This window comes from Odocoileus virginianus, chromosome 5, assembly GCF_023699985.2.
Source record: "Odocoileus virginianus isolate 20LAN1187 ecotype Illinois chromosome 5, Ovbor_1.2, whole genome shotgun sequence".
NCBI classification, from domain to species: Eukaryota; Metazoa; Chordata; class Mammalia; order Artiodactyla; family Cervidae; genus Odocoileus; species Odocoileus virginianus.
The window spans coordinates 60,672,199-60,694,935 of NC_069678.1; the positions used below are offsets into that span (position 1 = coordinate 60,672,199).

Below are 22,737 nucleotides of genomic sequence, written 5' to 3' on the forward strand. Positions count from 1 at the left end.
GCAAAAATTCTTAACAACATACTAGAAAACTGAATTCAGCAACATATAAGAAGTGTTAGCATAAAAGTGGAATTTAATCCAGGAATCCAAGGTTGGTTTAACATATAAAAATAAATTAATATACAATATTCATAAGGTGAAGAATAAAAATCAAGCAATCATCTCAAAAAAGACAGTAAAAGCATATGACAAATTCCAAAATAATTTCACAGCACAAACACTCAGCAAACTAGGAATAGGAGGAAACTGCCTTAATTTATGAAAACCCTACAGCTATCTTCATATTTAACAGTGAGAAACTAAAGGATTTCCCCTTATAATCAGAAACAATAAAAGGATGTCTGCTCTTACCACTTCTGTTCAACATTGTATTGGGGGTTTTAGTCAGTACAATAAGGCAAGAAAAAGAAATAAAAGTCACCATGATTGGAAAGAAAGAAGTAGAAACATCTCTATTTGGTGATAAAAATAGAAAATCTTAAGGAATTTGCTAGAAAACTATTAAAGCTAATAAATGAGTTCAGTCAGGTTTCAGAATATAAGAAGAATATGCAAAAATCAATTTCTTTTTTTTTTCCATTTATTTTTATTAGTTGGAGGCTAATTACTTTACATCATTACAGTAGTTTTTGTCATACATTGAAATGAATTAGCCATGGATTTACATGTATTCCCCATCCCAGTCCCCCCTCCCACCTCCCTCTCCACCTGATCCCTCTGGGTCTTCCCAGTGCACCAGGCCCGAGCACTTGTCTCATGCCCAGAGACTCAGATGTATAGAACAGACTTGTGGACTCTGGGAGAAGGCGAGGGTGGGATGTTTCAAGAGAACAGCATTGAAAAATCAATTTCTATACACTAGCAATAAACAATCAGAAAATCAAATTAAGAGAACAATTTCATTTACAATGACATCACAAAGAATAAAATATTTAGGAACAAATTTGATCAAGTGATATGGTCTGAATGTTTGCATCCTCCCAAAACTCATATATTGACATCCTAAGCCTCACACATGATGGTACTACTAAATGGGCCCTTTGGAAGATGCTTACATCATGAGAGTGAAGCTCTTACCAGTGGGATCAGTGCCACATGAAAAAGACTCCTGTGAGACCTCTACCCTCTACTACCGTTGAGAGCACAGTGAGAAGATGCTGGCTATGAACAGGACATGGGCCCTCACAAGAAAGCAACCATGCTGGTACACTGATCTTAGACGTCCCAGCCTCCAGAACCGTCAGCAGTACATTTCTGTTGTTTATATGGCACTCTGCTGGTGGTGGCTTTTCTAGGTAGCTCAGTGGTAAAGAATCTGCCTGCCAAGCAGGAGACATGGGTTCAATTCCTGTGTCAGGAAGATTCCCCAGAGAAGGAAATGACACCCCACTCTAGTATTCTTGCCTGGGAAATCCCATGGACAGAGGAGTCTGGCAGACTACAGTCCATGGGTTTGCCAAAGAGTTGGACATGACATAGAGACTGATCAGCCGCAGCAGAAAAAAAACATCAGCAGTTGGTGATATTTTGTTATAGTATCCTTAACAGACTAGCACATCAAGGAAATGTAAGACTTGTATATTGAAAACTATGAAATGTTACTTAAAAAATTAAAGAATTAAATAAATAGAAGGTACATGCCAAGTTTACTGATTGGAAAACTGAACATTGTTAACATGACAACACTCCCTAAAGTGATCTACAAATTCAATGAAATTTCCATCAAAATCCCAAAGGCTTCTTTCTTTACATAAACAGAAAAACTGATTCTAAAATTCATATAAAATTACAAGAGATTTCACATTGTCAAAAAAACTTTGAAAAACAAAGGTGGAGGATTCATACTTCCAATTTCAAAACTTAACTTGTATGATACCACTTATATGTGGAATATAAAAAATGATCAAATAAACTTACTTACAAAACAGAAATAGACTCACAAACATATGAAACAAACATGGCTAGCAAAAAGGAAGGGGGGATAAATTGGGAGTTTGGGTTCAAAATACACGTACTACTATATATAAAATAGATAATCAACAAGGACTTACTGTATAGCTCAAGGAACCATACTCAATATCTTGTAATAACCTATAAAGGAAACTGTGTAGATATATATTTAGGATGGAATTATTTTGCTATATACCTGAAACAAACACAACATTGTAAATCAACTATATTTCAATAAAAATTAAAAACAAAACAAAAATTTTAAATCTAATAGGATTAGGGATGAAGCTTACTTCTTATATGCTGTATACTGATAAAACAAATGTATACAATAAATTGTGTTAAATGTCATGAAAGGAAAACTTAACTTGTAATCAAGACAGTATGGTATTACCATAAGGACAGACATAGATAAGTGGAATATAATTGAGAATACAGAAATAAATTCATCCATCTGTGGTTAACCGATTTTCTACAAGGATATCAAGATAGTTCAATGGGGGAAAGAATAGTCTTTTCAACAAAGGGTGCTAAGAAAACCAGTTACCCCATTTAAATTAGTAAGGTTGGACCCCTACCTACCACCTATTTAATAATTAACTCAAAATGTGTCATAGACCCAAATATGAAACTAAAAACTTAAAATTTTCCAAACAAAACACTGTTCTATTGTTTTCATGACCTCAGTTTCACAGTTGTGTCTTAGATATGATACCAAAAGCATAAGTGATAAAAGATAAAAATAGAAATTTGACCACACCAAAATTAATGTGTACAAATGATACCATCAAGAAAGTAAAAAGACAAATAGAATGGGATAAAATATTTTCAAATATTATAACTGATAACTGCATATATCTGTGTCAAATAAAGAACTCAATTAATTAATAAAAACTCATTTTAAAAGACAATTTGCAAAAAATTATATAGAAATGTTCATGAGCACATAAAAGATATAGTCATTATTAAAGAGAGACACATATGAAAACACAATTAGATACTATCTACTCCCACTAGGATAGCTAAATAATAATGAATGGCAATAACAAGTGTTGGTGAGGATGTAAAGATATTAGAACCCTCATTCACTTCTGGTGGGATTATAAAATGGCTTAGCCACTTTAGAAATGTTTGGCAATTTCTCAAAAAATTATTGTAAGACCTAGCAATCCCCTTCCTCAGTTCAGTTCAGCTCAGTCGCTCAGTCGTGTCCGACTCTTTGCAACACCATGAATCGCAGCAGAGCCAAAAATTATAAACAACCCATCTATTGCTAAGCAGATAAACAAAAAGTGGTATATCCATACAATGGAATATTATTCAGTGATAAAAAGAAATGACATGTCAATGCATGCTACAACATGAATATATCTGAAAATATATTAAGTGAATGATGTTAGTCACAGAAGATCACATGTATTGTGCCATTTATTAATGCATGAAATGTCTAGAGTAGGCAAATCCATAGAGGTAGACAGCTAATTAGTGATTGCCTAGAGCTGAAGAGAGGGAGATTGGAGAGTGAATGCTAATAGAAAATAAATGCTAACACAGGGTGCATTTTGGGGGATGGAATATTTTAAACTTAGATTTTGGTGATAATTGCATAGTTATGTGAATATACTAAAAATGATTCAATTGCATGCTTTATAAGGATACATTTATGGCATGTGAGTTATACATCAAATAAAGATGCCAAAACAAAAATGTGCTGATGTCAGATATGGAAGTTACTATTGGGAGGTAGAATTGCTATAGAAAGCTTAAGGAAGAAGGGGATTTCAGCAACCTTGAAAAATAGATAGGATTTAGACATAAGGAAGTAGATCATAGGAAATTCCATGAAAGCTGGTACGAATTTTTACATTTGAGTGAATGTATTCCTTTAATGATACAGATAAGATTGCCATCTCAGAAAGAGAAGAAAACATATTCTCATTTTCTATTGTCTTTCTGCAAAATTTAGTATAATTATATTGGTAGAGTGCAAATAATTATAGCCTCAAATGACAGAGTAATAAAAGTCATTAGATACCCATCAGGACAGAGCTCCTACTGCATGTCAGACTTTTTTATTCTAGTTTTTCTTCCTGGGTGATTTAAAACAGTTCTGAGTGGAATGTCGAGAAGCAGAATAAAGTAGGTAAGAAGTAAGTAAAAAATATCCGCCTGGAAGCACTCTATTATTGCCATCTATAATTTGTTCATTCTATCCTGAAGTTTGACTGAATCCAACATGACAAGAAGATTTAACAAATTTAGAAAAAAGCTTTTACTCTAAACCAGATATTTGAACCAGAAAAGACAATGCAATTTATGCGGACCTTGAAATTGTGTGGTTATGGAGAGGACAGCATGAATGCAGGCGAGTGGAAGGTAACTAGGGCCATGGACGGTGCATTGCTGATGCACCAGTGGGCATGGGTTCACATTCCCTCTCCCAGTTCTGCCATGAACTAACACTATCTTGAGCAAGTTGACTCTCAACCTCCAATCCATTATCTGAAAAACAGCAGCATTTCCTAACTTACAGTGCTGTAAGGAGGGTCAGAAACAAATGTTAATTAGCTCAATAAATCTTTACTGAGAATTTACTTTGAACCATGACATAATGAATTTACAATGGTCTTTGACTTAAAGAAGCTCAGTCTAGTGTCAGAGAACTTTGTAAAGTATAATATACTGAGCAAACTTAGATGTTATTCTTGTTTTTTCTTCCACATGAATTATTCCTTCCCACACAAATTGGCTGACTTGGGCCTCAGAGCCTGTCCACCTATGTCAGGACTATTGGCTGGTTCATTAATGTAGCCTGGAAAGCACAGATTCACAAATCAAAAAAGGTTGAATTTCCAGACCCTGGAGTTGCCCACAGCAACTCAACAGAGAAGTCATCCTTTGTGTTTACCCATCATTTTTACTGTGCAATGGGTATAAGAAAGTACAGGATTTTAAATACAGTGAGTTTTTCTGGGACATTCATTTGCCTCTATGGTAAAAAATTGAGCACTTAGAATAGGGTCAAAATTTAGATGAAACTTTAATATATAACCTTGAGTCTTTGGGGAAAGCAAGCAGACTCCCAAAATGTATGATGCTAAGGTGGGCAGCTTTCGAGTATCTTAGCTCAAAGCTGTGAGGTTTGACTGTGTGGATTATTTACTGCACAGTGTCAAGGGCACCATCCAGGTAGACTGATTCAAACACTGCCCCCTGGAGTCATGCAACAGTGGTGATTACTCAGCTGTTCATCTAGATGACAGTCTTAGTAGACAAGTCCCTAAAAGTCATGCTACCTAGGATATGGCCTTCTCCCAAGTTTTGTTCAGGATGAGTGGTTTTAATATATTCTTATTATTGTGTTGTCAGCAACAACAAAAAAGGATAAGAATATCTAACAGCAGGTTTCAGGAAGTCACTTCTGGAAATGAGTAGGGGGATGGACGGGTTGGCCTGTCAAACGTTTTTCTATCCTTACTGACTTTTGTGAAATGAAACAAAATTGCAGTCATATATCAGTGACACCATTTTCAAAACACACACTCACAAAATCTTAATAATAGCAGGGATCATCACTCAATGTCAGAGAGCTGCTACTATCCCTCTGTGGAAATAATTAGGAGGAAAACAATATTCAGTATCTGTCCCAAAAAGCACAACAACCCACTGTGGGAAGCAAAGGAGCAATGAAACAGCTGGAAAGGCACCTTCTTCATTTTATCTTATTCCACATTTCTTAAAGGGCAAGCAATTAAAAGGCATAAAAGCATTTACAGAAATCATTTACCATCAAATGAAGACCACAAGATGGTTACTTAAAGAAAAAGCTTGAAAATGACTTTCAGAAATCCCTGAGACTCAAGATCTCAAAACACACTGCATACATCATACAAAGAGGGATAATGAGGTGCCCTTCCTTCCATCAAAGACCCACGTTTTGACTTTTTCAGTATATGAGAACTAAGAGAACCTCAAGTTACATATGTGAGTGCTCTCCTCCACCTATTTGTAGTAAGGTCCACAAATATCTGGGCAGAGAAATAATAGTCTTACTCATTGTTGCAGGAGCCTCACTAAAACTGCTTGAGTTACACTATTCACAAGATTCTCTTGGGCTCTGATACCATCAAAGCTGTTAGGCTTCCTACTAAGTAACATGCATGCAACCTTCTGCAGCTCTGCTAGGTGCTTGCTCTGGAAACTGCTACCTGCTTGCTTCCTTTTGCATGTACAGGTTCCCAGGAGCTTGAGGACAAGCAACATGCCACTCTGTCTTCTCATCACTTAACACAGGTTCAGGTACATAATAGGTGGCCAATAATGTTTTCTGAATGTCTTGAAAGTTATGTATTAATATTCAAATTAAATGTTTATTTTAAGAGCTAGCAGTGGATTTCTTTTTGTGTATTTGAGTATTTATCAGGCACTTACCAGGTGGCTCAGCAGTAAAGAATCAGTCTGCCAATGCAGGAGATGTGGGTTCAATCCCTGAGTCAGGAAGATCCCTAGAGAAAGAAGTGGCAACCTACTCCACTATTCTTGCCTGGGAAATCCCATGGACAGTGGAGCCTGGCGGGTTATAATCCATGGGGTTGCAAAAGAGTTGACAAGACTTGGCAACTAAACAACAGAGTATTATCAGGGCATAAAGAGGTTCTATGACACACACTAGTCCATTTTACTGCCTTAAGAAGTTAGATGTTTGGTGGGGTGCAGTGGTTTGAAAAAGTGGAGATTAGCGTGTTTAGAATTTTATCAAAGCAGTGTAGCCATCCATAACTGTCCAGGGGTGGCATTTACGTGTCTTCTAAGACATTCTGTCTTCAGCTACTTAATTCGTTTTCCTTTAGAAAGATGCTAACTGTGTGTTTCCTTAACTCAAGATCACTAGTAATAAAACATGAAGGCCCCTTTTCTTCTGTGGTACTAATGTATCAGTAACCAATTTAAGCTTCAAATTGTTAGTGCAGCTGAAAGAGAATAATTTATTCTATGTTAGAATTTCAGAAATTTTTCAGGTCCCATTTTCAAATCCAGACTTATGATTAAATTTTTTAATATTAATTTATTGTATTTATTTGGCTGCATCAGGTCTTAGTTGTGGCATGTGGGATCTTCATTGTCTCATGCAGGAGCTTTCTTTGAGATGCACAGAATCGCTAGCTCTGGTATGTGGGCTTTAGTAGTTGTGGTGCATGGGGTTAGTTACTCCAAGGCATGTGGGATCTTAGTTCCCTGACCAGGGATCCAACCCATGTCCCCTGCATTGCAAGGTGAGTTCTTAACCACTGGAAAACCAGGGAAGTCCCTGTGATTAAATTTGATACTCATTTTCACTGGATCATGTGCTTCCTGAGGAGCCACATCATAACTGTTTTTGTATCCCTGGAACCTAGCACAATGCCTGACATATAGCAAGTGCACCATACACATTTATTTAAATGATGAATGGATGGATGTTCTAAGAATGCGTGATAGTTCAACAGGAAAGAAAAGAGGAACTGGAACTTCTGCTAAGTACTGATTTAAGATCAGGAAAGTTTACTTTTCTCTATCCTCACAGAATTTTTTCTGTTGAAATAGTGTTGACATACAATAGTATGTTAGTTTCAGGTATACTCCATACAGACTTGACATTTGCATACATTATGAAATGATCAGTATGATAAGTCTAGTAACAATCCATCCCATACAAAGTTATGACATTTTTTATGCTGTATGTTACATCCCCTGGGCTTTATTTATTTTATAACTGAAAGCTTGTATCCCTTAATCCTCTTCAACTATATTGTCCACCCACCCCCCCCCCCCCACAACTCTCCCCTCTGGCCAAGCACCAGTTTCTTCTCTGAATCTAGGAGTCTATTTTTGTTTTGTTTTGTTTGTTTATCTGTTCGCTTTGTTCCTTAGATTCCACATATAAATGAGATTATACACTTTTATCTTTGATCTATTTTGCTTGGCATAATCCCTTCTAGATCCATCTATGTTGTCACAAATGGCACAATTTCACTTTTAAGGCTAAGTAACATAACTGTGTGTGTGTGTGTGTGTGTATATATTGTGTGTATATATATTCCATATTTTCTTTATCTGTTCAGATATCAATGGACACTTAGTTTGCTTCCAATGGACACTTAGGTTGCTTCCAAATACTGTGCAATGAACACTGGGATAGATATCTTTTCAAATTAATGTTTTTGTTCTCCTCAGGCAAAAACTCAGAAGTTTTCTGGTCTTGCATGTGATCTACCCAGGAAAATGTTACACTACACGTGTGCTTGAAAAGAATGCTTATTCTGCTGCTTTGGATGAAATGGTCTGTATATCTATTAATTTAATCTGGGCTGATGTGTCATTTAAGGCTAGTGTTTTCTTACTGATGTTCTGCCTAAATGATCTGTCCATTGACGTAAGTGGAATGTTAAATTTTCATACTGTTATTGGGTCAGTTTCTTCCTTTATATCTTCTAATATCTGCTTCATTTATTTAGGAGCTCCTATAATGGGTATATATATATATATATTTTTTTTTTTAATTGCTATATCCTGTTGTTGGAGTGATCTTTTTTTTAATCATGCTATGTCCTTCTTTGTCTCTTATTACAGTATTTGCTTTAAAGTGAATTTTGTCTGACATAAGCATTGCTACTCAAGATTTCTTTTTGCTTCCACTTGTATGGAATACTTTTCCAAATTCTCTCACTTTCAGTCTGCGTGCATCTTTACACCCGAAATAAGTTTCCTACAGGCAGCATATATATGGGTGTTTTTGTTTTTGTTTTAGCCAACCACTCTAGGTCCTTTTGATTGGATCATTTAGTCCATTTATATTTAAATTATTGATAGGTATGTGCTTACTGCCATTTTGTACACTGTTTTCTGGTTGTTTTCATACTTTTTCATTTCTTTTTTCTTTTGCTCTCTTCTCTTATGATTTGATGACTATTTTTAGTGTTATGTTTAGATTCCTTTTCCTTTTTTTTTTTTGGTAGGTGTATCTATCATAGGTTTTTGGTTTGTGGTTACCATAAGGTTCATGTATAAATATATGTAATTATTTTAAGTTGGTGATCACTTAAGTTCATTCTAACAACTCTACATTTTCTTTTTTTTTTTTCACTGTTATAATAACTTTATCTTGCATTTTACAGAAGTCTATGAACGATTTTAAAAAAGCACCGCCTTACCCCATCATGTTTCTCTGACAGTTGTTAAAGTAGGTAATGAGTATGTCAACAGCTTCAGCAACGGCATCTTGCAAGAATTTCAGACCAACCAGCCACACGCCAAAGAACTTGGCAGCTCAACTCTACATTTTCAAAGTAGTTCTGCCCCTTTCTCTCTCTCTTCTTCCTGGACTCATAATGTGAAAGTTAGTACACTTTGTTTTATTCCAGAAGTCTCTTAAACTATCATGTTTTTAATTCTTTTTTTCTGGTTAGCTTAAATGATTACACTACTCTGTATTCCAGATTCCTGATCCATTCCTTCGTATCATCGAATCAGCTGTTGATTCTTTCTAGTTTTTTTTTTTTCAGTTATTGTTTTCTTCAGCTCCATTTAATTCTTCTTTACGTTTGCTAACTGCTGAAACTCTCATTTTCACTGTGTTCCTCCATCCTTCTCTTGAGCTCAATGAGCACCTTTACAATCATTACCTTGAACTCTTTATCCAGTAGATTTCTTACCTCTAAATTTTAGTTCTTTTTCTGAGCTTTTGTCTTATTTCTTCATTTGGAATGTATTCCTCTGTCTATCATTTTGTCCACTACCTTGTGTTTCTTTCTTTGTATCAGGTAGGTTGATTACATTTCCTGATCTAGGAGAAGAGACCTTACATAGAAGATATCCAATTGGATTCAACAGCACTATCCCCTACGGTCATCAGAGCTATATGTTCTAGGAGTACTTTCTACGTGGGCTCCATTCACCCTTCTGTTGTGGCAGGCTGACTGCTATGGACATACTGGTTGGTGGGATTGGCCCGCTGCCCAGCTATCTGGAAAGCCGTGCTTCATGTGGCGGCTGCCAACCCGCTGGATGGCACAGTAGGCTCTCCATGTCATTGGCTACATGGCCTTGGGATGGGGAATGCAGAGTTGCTGTCAACCACCGGTGGGTGGCCTGTCTGCATGGGCATGGGGTTGGGGTGCTCAAGGCTGGTGCTGGTCTGCTTCCACCCTCACAATTCTTGGGGCTTGCAATTGTTAGAATTGCTCTTACTTTTTTTTCAATTATTTTTGCTTTCCCCTACAAGCCATCTCTATCAATCAGGACTGAACTTAGCTGCATTAATAGGAACCTAGCCACAGGGGATCAAACAAATTAGTTTATTTTTCTCCCATAACAAGGGGTCCAGGGTAGGTAAACCAGAGTTATTGCTTGAGAACCATGCTCCTTCCTGCTCTATGATCCTAAGTGTAAGACTTTTGCCACCCTAGTTGTGAAATAACTATTCATCTCCCTGAGATGGGTGGACAGAAATGCAAAGTCAATATGAAAAATACAGATGTCAGCTGTGTTCCCTCTTAAAAATATCCTGAGAAACTTCTGCTTATATCTTAGTAGTCCAAACTAAGTTATATATCCATCCCTGGATACAAGGGAGTTTTGAGAAGGTAAGGTATTTTATGCAGAACTTTGCCTCCTAAATTAGAATTAGGTCCCTATTAATAAGGAGAAAAAAGGGGATGGATACAAGTTGGACACCTAGTAGTATCTTCTATACTACCATCTATCTTAGAAGCACCCTGGCTGGCAGAGTGTCAAGGGTCTTCTGACTACATTGCCCTGTTCCAATTAACCATTGTTGTTAGTCTCATTATCCTATCTCACTTCTTAATGTTTTGACCATACACAGAATGTTACCTTGGATTCCAGATCTAATGCTGGATCTGGACCTATTATTGCCTCTATTTTCTTCTCTGCCCATTGATATCCTCCGTATTTGTCAAGGCGCTACTCAAATGTTCCCTACTCAGTGAAGCCTTCTTACTTCTCCTAATGAGAATTAATCAACGTTTTAGTGTACTAATGGGTTAGACTGTATTAGGGTATAATTAGTTGTAGATGAACCACTTTTCCTCATTGGAAGGCAAAATCTTGAAGATAAGGGCTATGTCTTATATTCTATTGCAACTCAGTGTTTGGCAAAATAGTAGCTCCTCAAAAGTATATTTTATACTAATGTGAAAAAAAGATGTCCTTTTCATCAGACAGGACTGGAATGCAAAAGTAGAGAGTCAAGAGATACCTGGAGTAACAGGCAAGTTTGGCCTTGGAGTACAAAATGAAGCATGACAAAGGCTAACAGAGTTTTGCCAAGAGAAAGCACTGGTCAGAGCAAACACCCTCCAAGAGACAACTCTACACATGGACATCATCAGATGGTCAATGCTGAAATCAAACTGATTATATTCTTTGAAGCTGATGATGGAGAAGCTCTATGCAGTCTGCAAAAACAAGACAGGGAGCTGATTGTGGCTCAAATCATAAACTCATTATTGCAAAATTCAGACTTAAATTGAAAAAAGTAGGGAAAACCACTAGGCCATTCTGGTATGCCCTAAATCAAATCCCTTATGATTATACAGTGGAAGTGACAAATAGATTCAAGGGATTAGATCTGATAGAAAGATTGCCTGAAGAACTATGGACGGAGGTACATAATATTGTACAGGAGGAAGTGATCAAAACCACTGCCAAGAAAAAGAAATGCAAATGGCAGAATGGTTGCTGATGAGACCTTACAAATAGCTGAGAACAGAAGAAAAGCAAAAGGCAAAGGAAAAAAGGAAAGATATACCCATCTTAATGCAGAGTTCCAAAGAACAGCAAGGAGAAATAAGAAAGCCTTCCTCAGCAATCAATGCAAAGAAATAGAGGAAAAGAATAGAATGGGAAAGACTAGAGATCTCTTCAAGAAAATGAGAGATATGGACGGAACATTTCACACAAAGATGGGCACAATAAAGGACAGAAACAGTATGGACAAAACAGAAGCAGAAGATATTAAGAAGAGGCAAGAATACACAGAAGAACTATACAAAAACAATCTTGATGACCCGGATAACATGGTGTAATCACTCACCTAGAGCTAGACATCCTGGACTGTGAAGTCAAATGGGCCTTAGGAAGCATCACTACAAACAAAGCTAGTGGAGGTGATGGAATTCCAGTTGAGCTATTTCAAATTCTAAAAGATGATGCTGTGAAAGTGCTGCATTCAATATGTCAGCAAATTTGCAAAACTCAGCAGTGGCCACAGGACTGGAAAAGGTCAGTTTTCATTCCAGTCCCAAAGAAAGGCAATGCCAAAGAATGCTCAGACTACTGCACAATTACACTCATTTCACATGTTAGCAAAGTCATGGGCAAAATCCTCCAAGCTAGACTTCAATAGTACATGAACTGTGAAATTCCAAATGTTCAAGCTGGATTTAGAAAAGGCAGAGGAACCAGAGATCAAATTGCCAACATCATCATCGAAAAAGCGAGAAAGTTCCAGAAAAACATCTACTTCTGCATTATTGACTATGCCAAAGCCTTTGACTGTGTGGAGCACAACAAACTGTGGAAAATTCTTCAAGAGATGGGAATACCAGACTACCTGACCTGCCTCCTAAGAAATTTGTATGCAGGTCAAGAAGCAACAATTAGAACCGGACATGGAACAATGGACTGGTTCAAAATTGGGAAAGGAGTACATCAAGTCTATGTATTATCACCCTGCTTATTTAACTTATATGCAGAGTATGTCATGCAAAATGTCAGGCTGGATGAAGCACAAGCTGGAATCAAGATGGCCAGGAGAAACAGCAATAACCTCAGATATGCAGATGATACCATCCATATGGCAGAAAGTGAACAGTAACTAGAGAGCCTCTTTGTGAAGGTGAAAGAGGAGGGTGAAAAAGCTGGCTTAAAACTCAGCATTCAAAAAAACTCAGGGCATCCAGTCCCATTACTTCATGGCAAATAGATGAGGAGACAATGGAAACAGTGACAGACTTTATTTTCTTGGGCTGCAAAATCACTGCAGAAGGTGACTGTGGCCATGAAATTAAAAGATTCTTGTTCCTTGGGGAAAAAGCTATGACAAACATCTATGATGTATTAAAAAGCAGAGACATTAGTTTGCCAAAAAAAGGTTCATATAGTTAAAGGTATGGTTTTTCCAGTAGCCATGCATGGATGTGAGAGTTTGACCATAAAGCAGGCTGAGTATTAAAGAACTGATGCTTTCAAATTGTGGTGCTGAAGAAGATTCTTGCGAGTCCCTTGGATTGCAAAGAAATCAAAGCAGTCAATCCTAAAGGAAATCAACCCTTAATATTCATTGGAAGGACTGATGCTGAAGCTCAAGCTCCAATATTTTGGCCACCTGATGCAAAGGGCTGGCTCATTAGAAAAGACCTTGATGCTGGGAAAGCCTGAAGGCAGGAGGAGAAGGGGACAACAGAGGATGAGATGGTTAAATGGCATCCCCAACTCAATGGACATAATTTTGAGCAAGCTCTGGGAGATGGGGAAGGGACAGGGAAGCCTGGCATGCTGCAGTCCATGGGGTCGCAAAGACTCAGACACGACTGTTCGACTGAACAACAACTACAACATACTAACGTGATTTTTTCCTTGATTCTTGAAGCATTTTCTGTGCTTCTTTTTCTAAATTACTACCTGGCTTCTGCATTGAGATTCTCACTGTGCATCTACATTATAAATACTTGCTTTAACACATATGCAAAGCATGAAATTTGAAGGGAACTATCTCTCCGTCTCAGCTATTCTCCATGTTATTCATCCATTCCCTGATGCTGGGAGGTTTTCTTTAGAGATTTTTCCTGGTGGCTAATGTGAATGTTGAAGACAACCCTCAAATGTTTCTTCCTTCTAGTACTTCTATTCTGTAGGACGGATATATTGGGCTGGCCAAAAACTCATTTCAGGTTTTTTAGTAAGATTTTATATGTGTGTGTGTGTGTGTGTGTGTGTGTGTGTCTTACAATATTATAATAGCATAACATTGGATTATGACCCTGACACTACAAATTAAATATACAGCTGGGCCCACAAGGCAAATTTTGTGTATACAACTAACAGCAACTTGACAATTTTCAATTCATTTGTGGATTTTTTCCATGTAGAAAAACAAAATAGTTCAGAAATTGTTTCTTCCGAACAGTAGGGTTATTTTTAAAGCAGGTGTTCTTGTAAATAAATTCTATTGAGCTTGCTTTCTATTGTTGTTTTCTGTTTAAAAACACACACACACACTGTGAGTGTGTTGGCATACTGCAATAAAATTCAAGTTCTTCCTATGGTTTTCTTTATCAGAAATATTTCCATACTAAATTCTTGGCAAAGGATTATATAAGAGCTTTTCTAATTTGGGGGAGAGCCTTGTGAAGCAACTTGTGAACTGGCAGAAGTGACTTTGAATCTTTTATAGCACTATCTTTTACTGACTTTTTTAGAGGTTACATAGAATTGTTTCTATTTAATTGCTGTTTTCATGATACCTCAGGTGCATAACACCTTGTGTTGCTTTCCTAGTTGGAGCAATGACTGACCTGGAAGGGAAGTTCATGCAACCACTATCACCAACCAAGACTGGCTGAGGAAATGCTGCTCTAAGGCAATTGTTTAAAATGTCGTTCATGCCTTGCCTCTCATAGACCCAGAGAGAATTATATATTATGTTGTGGTTTCTCCTATAAGCGTGGGAATGATCCCTACTCCTTGCTTCTAAGAAACCCAGAGCGAAAAACAGTCACCCGGAATGGAAGTTATATCCCAAGGCAAATCACAGAAAGATTCTGAGATAGTTCTTCACTCTCTTTTTTTTTTTTCTAACTCAATCTCCTTTCCCTTTTATCTCATTCTCCAATAAACTGGGGAATAAGATATCGAAAATATCAGAGACCTAAATAAAGAAATTACTTCTAAAGACTGGTTCATTAAAATAAAGTTATCTCCAGGAACACTGGCTCAAATCTTTCTGCCCTAATTTAGGGTAGGTTTCTCTCTGTGTATTCATTCCCAAAGCTCTCTACATGCACCACTGGCCACTAGGACAGCATTTTCCAGAATACACTATTCCAGGTTTCTCTCAACCTGAGTTCTGAGTGCTCGAGACCAGGATCTTGTGTCTTAATAAACCTTAGCATTCTCAGTGCTCAGGCGACTAAAAAGAACACAGTAGGAGCTTAATAAAAGTTTACTAAATGAATGAAGATGCTGTTGAGAAAGGTGTTGAAAGGTGTTGGAGAAGACTCTTGAGAGTCCCTTGGACTGCAAGGAGAGCCAACCTGTCCATCCTAAAGGAAATCAGTCCTGAATATTCATTGGTAGGACTGATGCTGAAACTCCAATACTCTGGCCATCTGATGGGAAGAACTGACTCTCTGAAAAAGATCCTGATGTTGGGAAAGATTGAAGGCAGGAGGAGAAGGGGGCAACAGAGAATGAAGTGGTTGGATGGCACCACCAACTCAATGGACAGGAGTTTGAATAAACTCTGGGAGTTGGTGAAGGACAGGGAGGCCTGGCATGCTGCAGTCCATGGGATCACAAAGAGTCAGACATGACTGAGCGACTGACCTGAACTGAGCTGAAATGAATGAAGAGTAAAATTCCTAAACTATAGCATATATATATAAATATATACTCTCACACACAAACACATACACATATGTGTGTACATATTTAACTCTGATTAGATTGACATCCTTGACAACGAAAAGCTAGTAAAATTCTGCATCTGTTGAAGAACAGCATATGTGAAACCACTGTATCCAGACAGAGACCTAAAATGTTAATATGATGTTTTTAAATATATCTCACAAGCTTCAAAACAGAGATCTAAAATGTAAGTGGGTGGCAGAAGTAGGGAAACCAACTGCCACAAAGCTAATTTTCAAGGGAGCAAAATGTATGTGAAATCATATTCCAAGTAGTAGAGCAAGAGCAATCTGTAACACGCCTACTCTTTCCAATGAAAATGTACCCTTCACATATCTAAACCTTAACTCTAACTTTAATGAGCACACATATCACATTCAAGCACTGTCATAAGCTGAATGATACCTCCTTGTATTCAAATATATCCACAGTTCCTGAAAGTCAAAAGAACTTTTAAAAGACAGATATTTTTAAAGTTGGGAAAAAAAAATAAAGTTGGACAAAATAAACATAAAGATTCCTATAAACAGTAAAAACACACAACTGATTTTTTTATTTTTGCATTATAAAACAATGCCATTTTTACTTTTCACTTTTTTTGTAGAGTACAAATGGAGACATTTAACACATTTTACCATTTTTTCTCCTCACATGATTAAAGAAGCTTCAGCTCTTTTGACATTTAAATTATATTTTATGCTGCTTATGTAATGATGTGTCATTCTTTGCATTTAATTTGTAGTTGTAAAAGTTGCATTGAATCTTTTGTTTCCTGGCTCTCTATTTTTAAATCTGAGAAGCTTTGCTGACCTTTTCTCAGTTTCTGGCCCTCTCTGAGGGGATTTCATCAAGTAGCTGGCCTTTCTGGGCTTACCAGATTGGCTCTGCAGAGTGTGAGCACCAGCCAGGACAAACTGCATGTTAACCAATTACTCTCCACCCTTCCCATCACTTCTTTTTTGTGTAAGAAGCGTTCCTATGGGGTCGCAAAGACTGGGACACAACTTAGTGACTAGACAACAACAACAACAACAAACAAGAACAGTTTAAAAGGAGCATCAGGAACATCACCAAGAGGAAAAGGAGCACCACTTCTCAAAGCATTTTCCATTTCATTTGTCCCATATATGCATCTGTATAACTGTTATTTTTCCTAGGCAGGGGCTATGTTTTATTTGCTTTGAATCTGCTTCAGTCACTAGCATTGAGTCTTATGTCAAATGTAGGCAAATCATTGCTGTCAACAGTGTTACGCCGACTACCATTTATTAATACTAAGTGTCTCATACAGGTCAAGATAGGTATATACTATACCTAGTATATATACAATGGGATGCCTGATGAAAATTTATTTTCCCCAATATTGTGTCCACCTCTTTTCTAGCTAGAGCAGGAGAGACAGCAAGTATCTGGCCCTGGAGCAGACATGTATTCTTACAGAAAGAATCACTCCAGTGGCTGTTCTGAGTAAGAAGCCCTATCGTTTCATGAGGGAGGGTGTAGAAAGAAGAAGGACCTTCAAAGATGCCCATATCCAAATACTCCAGAATTTGTGAATATGTTACATCAAAAGGCAAAAGATACAAAACAATTAGATATGTTAGATAGAATATAATTAAGATATAATAGACATAATTAAGGTTATGGACTTTAAAGTAGGAAGATGATCTTGTATGACTGTGGTGAGCCCAATCTAATCAAGGTGAGTCCTTAAAAACAGAGAATGCTCTTCGACTGGAGGCTGGAGGGAGATAAAGCAGAAGGCAAACTCTGGGGGATTTGAAGTGTGAGAAGGATGAGGTTTCGCTGGTTTGAGAATGGAGGGGACAGTGCAACAAGTCCACTAAGGGATTAATAGAGGCTCCTGACTGACCTTCAGCACAAATAAACAAGGACCACAGTCCTACAGCTACAAGGGACTGATTCTGTCAAGAAGCTGCATGAATTTCAGCCCCAGACCCTCCCCTCCAAAAGGAAAGCAGTCGTGCTGATACATTGATTCTAACTTGGGAGTCTAAGCAGCAGAACCAGTTCAACCAAGCTGCACTCGGAATTCTGATATACAAAATTCTGAAATAATAAGTGCTGCTCTAAGTCACTCAATTTGTGATAATTCATTACATCAGCAATAAAAACCTAATGCAGAGGCTGTGCCCAGACCCTTTGGATCCTGATACAAACTGTCCTCCCAACACACCTTTGATACGTGGATAAGTTAATGAGAAATCCAGGAAATCATTAGCGGTGATTAAAGAACTTCCTTGGAAGAAAAAGGGATAAAGACCCTCAGCTGCTTGCTTTTTGAAGACTTTAATTTTATATTGGAGTACGGTTGATTACTGGAGAAGAATGGAGAAATAACTTCAGAAAGAATGAAGAGACGGAACCAAAGCAAAAACAACACCCAGTTGTGGATGCAACAGGTGATGGAAGTAAAGTCCAGTGCTGTAAAGAGCAATATTGCATAGGAATCTGGAATGTTAGGTGCATGAATCAAGGCAAATTGGAAGTGGTCAAACAGGAGATGGCATGAGTGAACATCGACATTTTAGGAATGAGTGAACTAAAATGTACCGGAATGGGTGAATTTAACTACCATTATATCTACTACTGTGGGCAAGAATCCCTTAGAAGAAATGGAGTAGCCATTATAGTCAACAGAAGACTCCAAAATGCAGTACTTGGAGGCAATCTCAAAAACGACAGAATGATCTCTGTTCCTTTCCAAGGCAAACCATTCAATATCACAGTAATCCAAGTCTATGCCCCAACCAGTAATGCTGAAGAAGCTGAATATGAATGGATCTATGAAGACCTACAAGACCTTCTAGAATGAACACCTCTAAAATATTTCCTTTTCATTACAGAGGACTGGAATGCAAAAGTAGGAAGTCAAGAGATACCTGGAGTAACAGGCAAATTTGGCCTTGGAGTACAGAATGAAGCAGGGTAAAGGCTAATAGAGTTTTGCCAAGAGAATGCACTGGTCATAGCAAACACCCTCTTCCAACAACACATGAGAAGACTCTACACATGGACATCACCAGATGGTCAATACAGAAATCAGACTGATTATATTTTTTGCAACCAAAGATGGAGAAGCTCTATCTATACAGTCAGCAAAAACAAGACTGGGAGCTGACTTTGGCTCAGATCATGAGCTCCTTATCACCAAATTCAGACTTAAATTGAAGAAAGTAGGGAAAACCACTAGACCATTCAGGTATGACCTAAATCAAATCCCTTATGATTAAGGAAGTGGAAGTGACAAATAGATTCAAGGGATTAGATCTGATAGAGTACCTGAAGAACTATGAACAGAGGTTTATGACATTGTACAGGAGGCAGTGATCAAGAAAATCCCCAAGAAAAAGAAATGCAAAAAGGCAAAATGGCTGTCTAAAGAGGCCACATAGCTGTGAAAAGAAAAGAAGCAAAAGGCAAAGGAGAAAAGGAAAGATATACCCATTTGAATGCAGAGTTCCAAAGAATAGCAAGGAGAGATAAGAAAGCCTTCCTCAGTAATCAATGCAAAGAAATAAAGGAAAACAATAGAATGGGAAAGGTTAGAGATCTCTTCAAGAAAATCAGAGATACCAAGGTAACATTTCATGCAAAGATGGGCACAATAAAGGACAGAAACAGTATGGACCTAACAGAAGCAGAAGACATTAAGAAAAGGTGGCAAAAATACACAGAAGAACTATACAAAAAAGATCTTCATGACACAGATAATCATGATGGTGTGATCACTCACACACAGAGAAGCAATCAGGTTTACCTGTTTACCAGCAGTTATCGTCTCTCTTTCCTGTATGTTTAAATCACCCCTCACTAATGCCTGATTTCCCTCAGCCCATGAGCCTGCTTAAGTCTTTCATTCCAAAGTCCTTAATCCCACATTCCTCTAACATCTAAGATCTCTCCTCTTTCATCTGGACTTCTTAAAAGGCTTTACCCCTTCCCCTTCTTTTACTGTATTTGCTTGATTTGGTAATGACTGATCTCCTAATTGCTAAATCTAACATTTTGTTATTCTAGTTCTTATCTATTCACACGTATCTGATATGCTAAGTATGCCATCCTTCTTGAAACCCAGTCTACAATTTCTGTGACTCCTTCCTCTCCTGGTTCTCTTACCTTGATGACTATCGTTTCTGTCTCTCTCCTTCTCTGCCTCAGCTCACTTTACGAATGATGGTTTCCACTAGCAATCTGCCCCTATTCACTTGTCTTTTCTCATGAGCATTTTCCTAAGGGAGGTGGGAGTCTAAACATTTCAGTTATAACTTCTAATGAAATAATTCGCACATCTCTGAAACAGGAGCTGAAAGTGGGATTCAATCTATTTGAGTTTTGACTGAGGCCCCCCAAGACAACAGATGTCAACTAGTACCATGTTCTAAAGAGAAGTTCTATAGTACCTGAGCAGAACTGAAAGTGGGAAGCACATCTTAGGTTAGAGTTGTACTAATGTATCCTCACAAACTGAAAGTGCAGAGGTGAGGACAGGGAGGAGGGATAAGTAATGAGTCAAAGGAGTCAAACTGCTGGTGTGTGTAGTCAGCATAGCTCAGTATACAACTCCCCCATGCGTCCACGGAAGTGCTCAAAAGGGAAAGAATCACCTTGAAACATCTGGAACAACCACAGCAACCCGATACCAGATTATACTGGTGCCAGTCAAGAGAGATTTTCTGATCCTTAGTTTTCTCCTTCCTTCCATCTATTGTCTGCTCACAATACAGTAAGGCAGGAACTTTTACTTTAAATGCAGATTTGAAATTTCAACTACTACATGAGATCAGATATGTTCACTACTAAATGAGACTACCTGGGGAACTAAAAGTGACCAAAAGAGCTCAAAGACTACTGTCTCTCAATTTACTGTCTCTTGCATGTATTAAATATAATGAATACATCTATATTACTGGCCCAGACTCTTCTCTGGGCTTCATGTTCAAAACTCTAACATTCAACTACACATCTTCACCTGGATGCCTTAAGTAATACATGTTCAATCTGAACTCTTCCTTGCCTAAACTTATTTTTACCTCTATTTTTCTCAGATGGGATCAACCTTGATTTCCATCTTTGATTTCCATTTATGTCAATATCTCCAACAGCCAAATCAATTACTAAGCATTGCTCTGTTCTTAACAATCTATTCTCAATGCCATTGTGCTAACTCAAGTCTTCATCCCTGTTTTCGTTGGACTACTGTTCTTGATATGTTCATCTACAGCTGAATCAATGAAGCCCTGCATTGTGGTTATCTATTTAAAATAAAAATCTGATGGTATTGACCCTTTGGTGATTTCTCAGCACCTGAAAAATTCTCTTATCAGAGTATTCTGGCTCTTAACTACTTCTCTGTTTTCATCTCTACTTACATTTTGCTTCAAATTGTATACTTAGCCATACAGATATGTCTGAATTCTCTGCTTCTACCAACACACATCAATGCCTGGGCATTTGCTGCTTTACTGTCCTGTTCTGTTATTGATAAAGTAGAATGTTTTTGTCACCAACCCACCTCATACCATCAAACTCTTCTTCCTCTAAGACCCAATTTCGGTATCAATTCCTTCAGAAAGCCCATTCTAGCATTATTTTTCCTTATACAGACTATTTAGCTACCTCTCTTATACATGATGTGACACGGTTCTGTATCTGCAGATACTGCCTCACACTGTATCTTTATATTTATCATTCTCCTTTATCATATTATATTTCTGGAGGGAACTGATTATATCTTATCTGTATAGCTACAAAGCAAAGTGTTTGGCATGTGGCACATGTGTAACAAACACTTTTGAAAAAAAGGAAGAAATTGTATAAAAGTTTTTACCTCCTTTCACCATATTATTTCATTTGACTCTCAGAACAAAATTTGTTGTTGTTGCTTAGTCACTAAGTCATGTTCACCTCTTTGTGACCCCATAGACTGTAGCACACTAGGTTCCTCTGTCCTTCACTATCTCCTAGAGTTTGTTTAAATTCATGCCCACTGAGTCAGTGATACTATTTAACCATGACATCCTCCGCTGCTCTCATCTCCTATTGCCTTCAGTCTTTCCCAGGATCAGGGTCCTTTCCAATGAATTGGCTCTTCACATCAGGGAGCCAAAGTATTGGAGCTTTAGCTTCAGTTCAGTTTAGTCGCTCAGTCATGTCCGACTCTTTGCGACCCCATGAATCGCAGCACGTCAGGCCTCCCTGTCCATCACCAACTCCTGGAGTTTACTCAAACTCATGTCCATCAAGTCGGTGATGCCATCCAGCCATCTCATCCTCTGTCGTCCCCTTCTCCTTCTGCCTCCAATCCCTTCCAGCATCAGGGTCTTTTCCAATGAGCCAATTTTTCACATGAGGTAACCAAAATATTGGAGTTTCAGCTTCAGCATCAGTCCTTCCAATGAACACCCAGGACTTATCTCCTTTAGGATGGACAGGTTGGACCTCCTTGCAGTCCAAGGGACTCTTAAGAGTCTTCTCCAACACCACAGTTCAAAAGCATCAATTCTTCGGCCCTCATCTTTCTTCACAGTCCAACTCTCACATCCATATGTGACCAATGGAAAAACCATAGCCTTGACTAGACGGACCTTTGTTGGCAAAGTAATGTCTCTGCTTTTTAATATGCTATCTAGGTTGGTCATAACTTTCCTCCCAAGGAGTAAGCAAGCTGGAATCAAGATGGCCAGGAGAAATGTCAATAACCTCAGATATGCAGATGACACCACCCTTATGGCAGAAAGTGAAGAGGAGCTTCAGCTTACAGAATATAATTATGAAGTAGACATTTAAATTCCTATTTTATGAGCCTTAGATAGCACAATGAACCTGCTAATGACAACCAAGGGCATTAAGTGTAGCAAGAGATATGTATCTATGTATTTTAGGGCTAGGATCCATGTTTAGCCCACTCCACCACAATGGCATCTTTGGGTGCTAAACCTAAATACATATGTGAAATAAGGCATGAAGTCTCTGATACTGTTAACAGGCTTTTTCTCCAGCTCTGAAATACCAAAAAAAAAAAAAAAAGAATCAAATTATAATAAAAATAAAAGAAACTAGGGTTGTTTGAGTGTGAAG

At 37.9% G+C, this 22,737-nt stretch overlaps 1 protein-coding gene across 4 annotated transcripts in view; it reads right to left on the reverse strand.

Annotated features, from left to right (window-relative positions):
* The window catches only part of PDE4B (phosphodiesterase 4B), a 636,924-nt gene that overhangs the window by 240,511 nt on the left and 373,676 nt on the right, over positions 1-22,737 (reverse strand). The gene's annotated exons all lie outside the window — the stretch shown is intronic.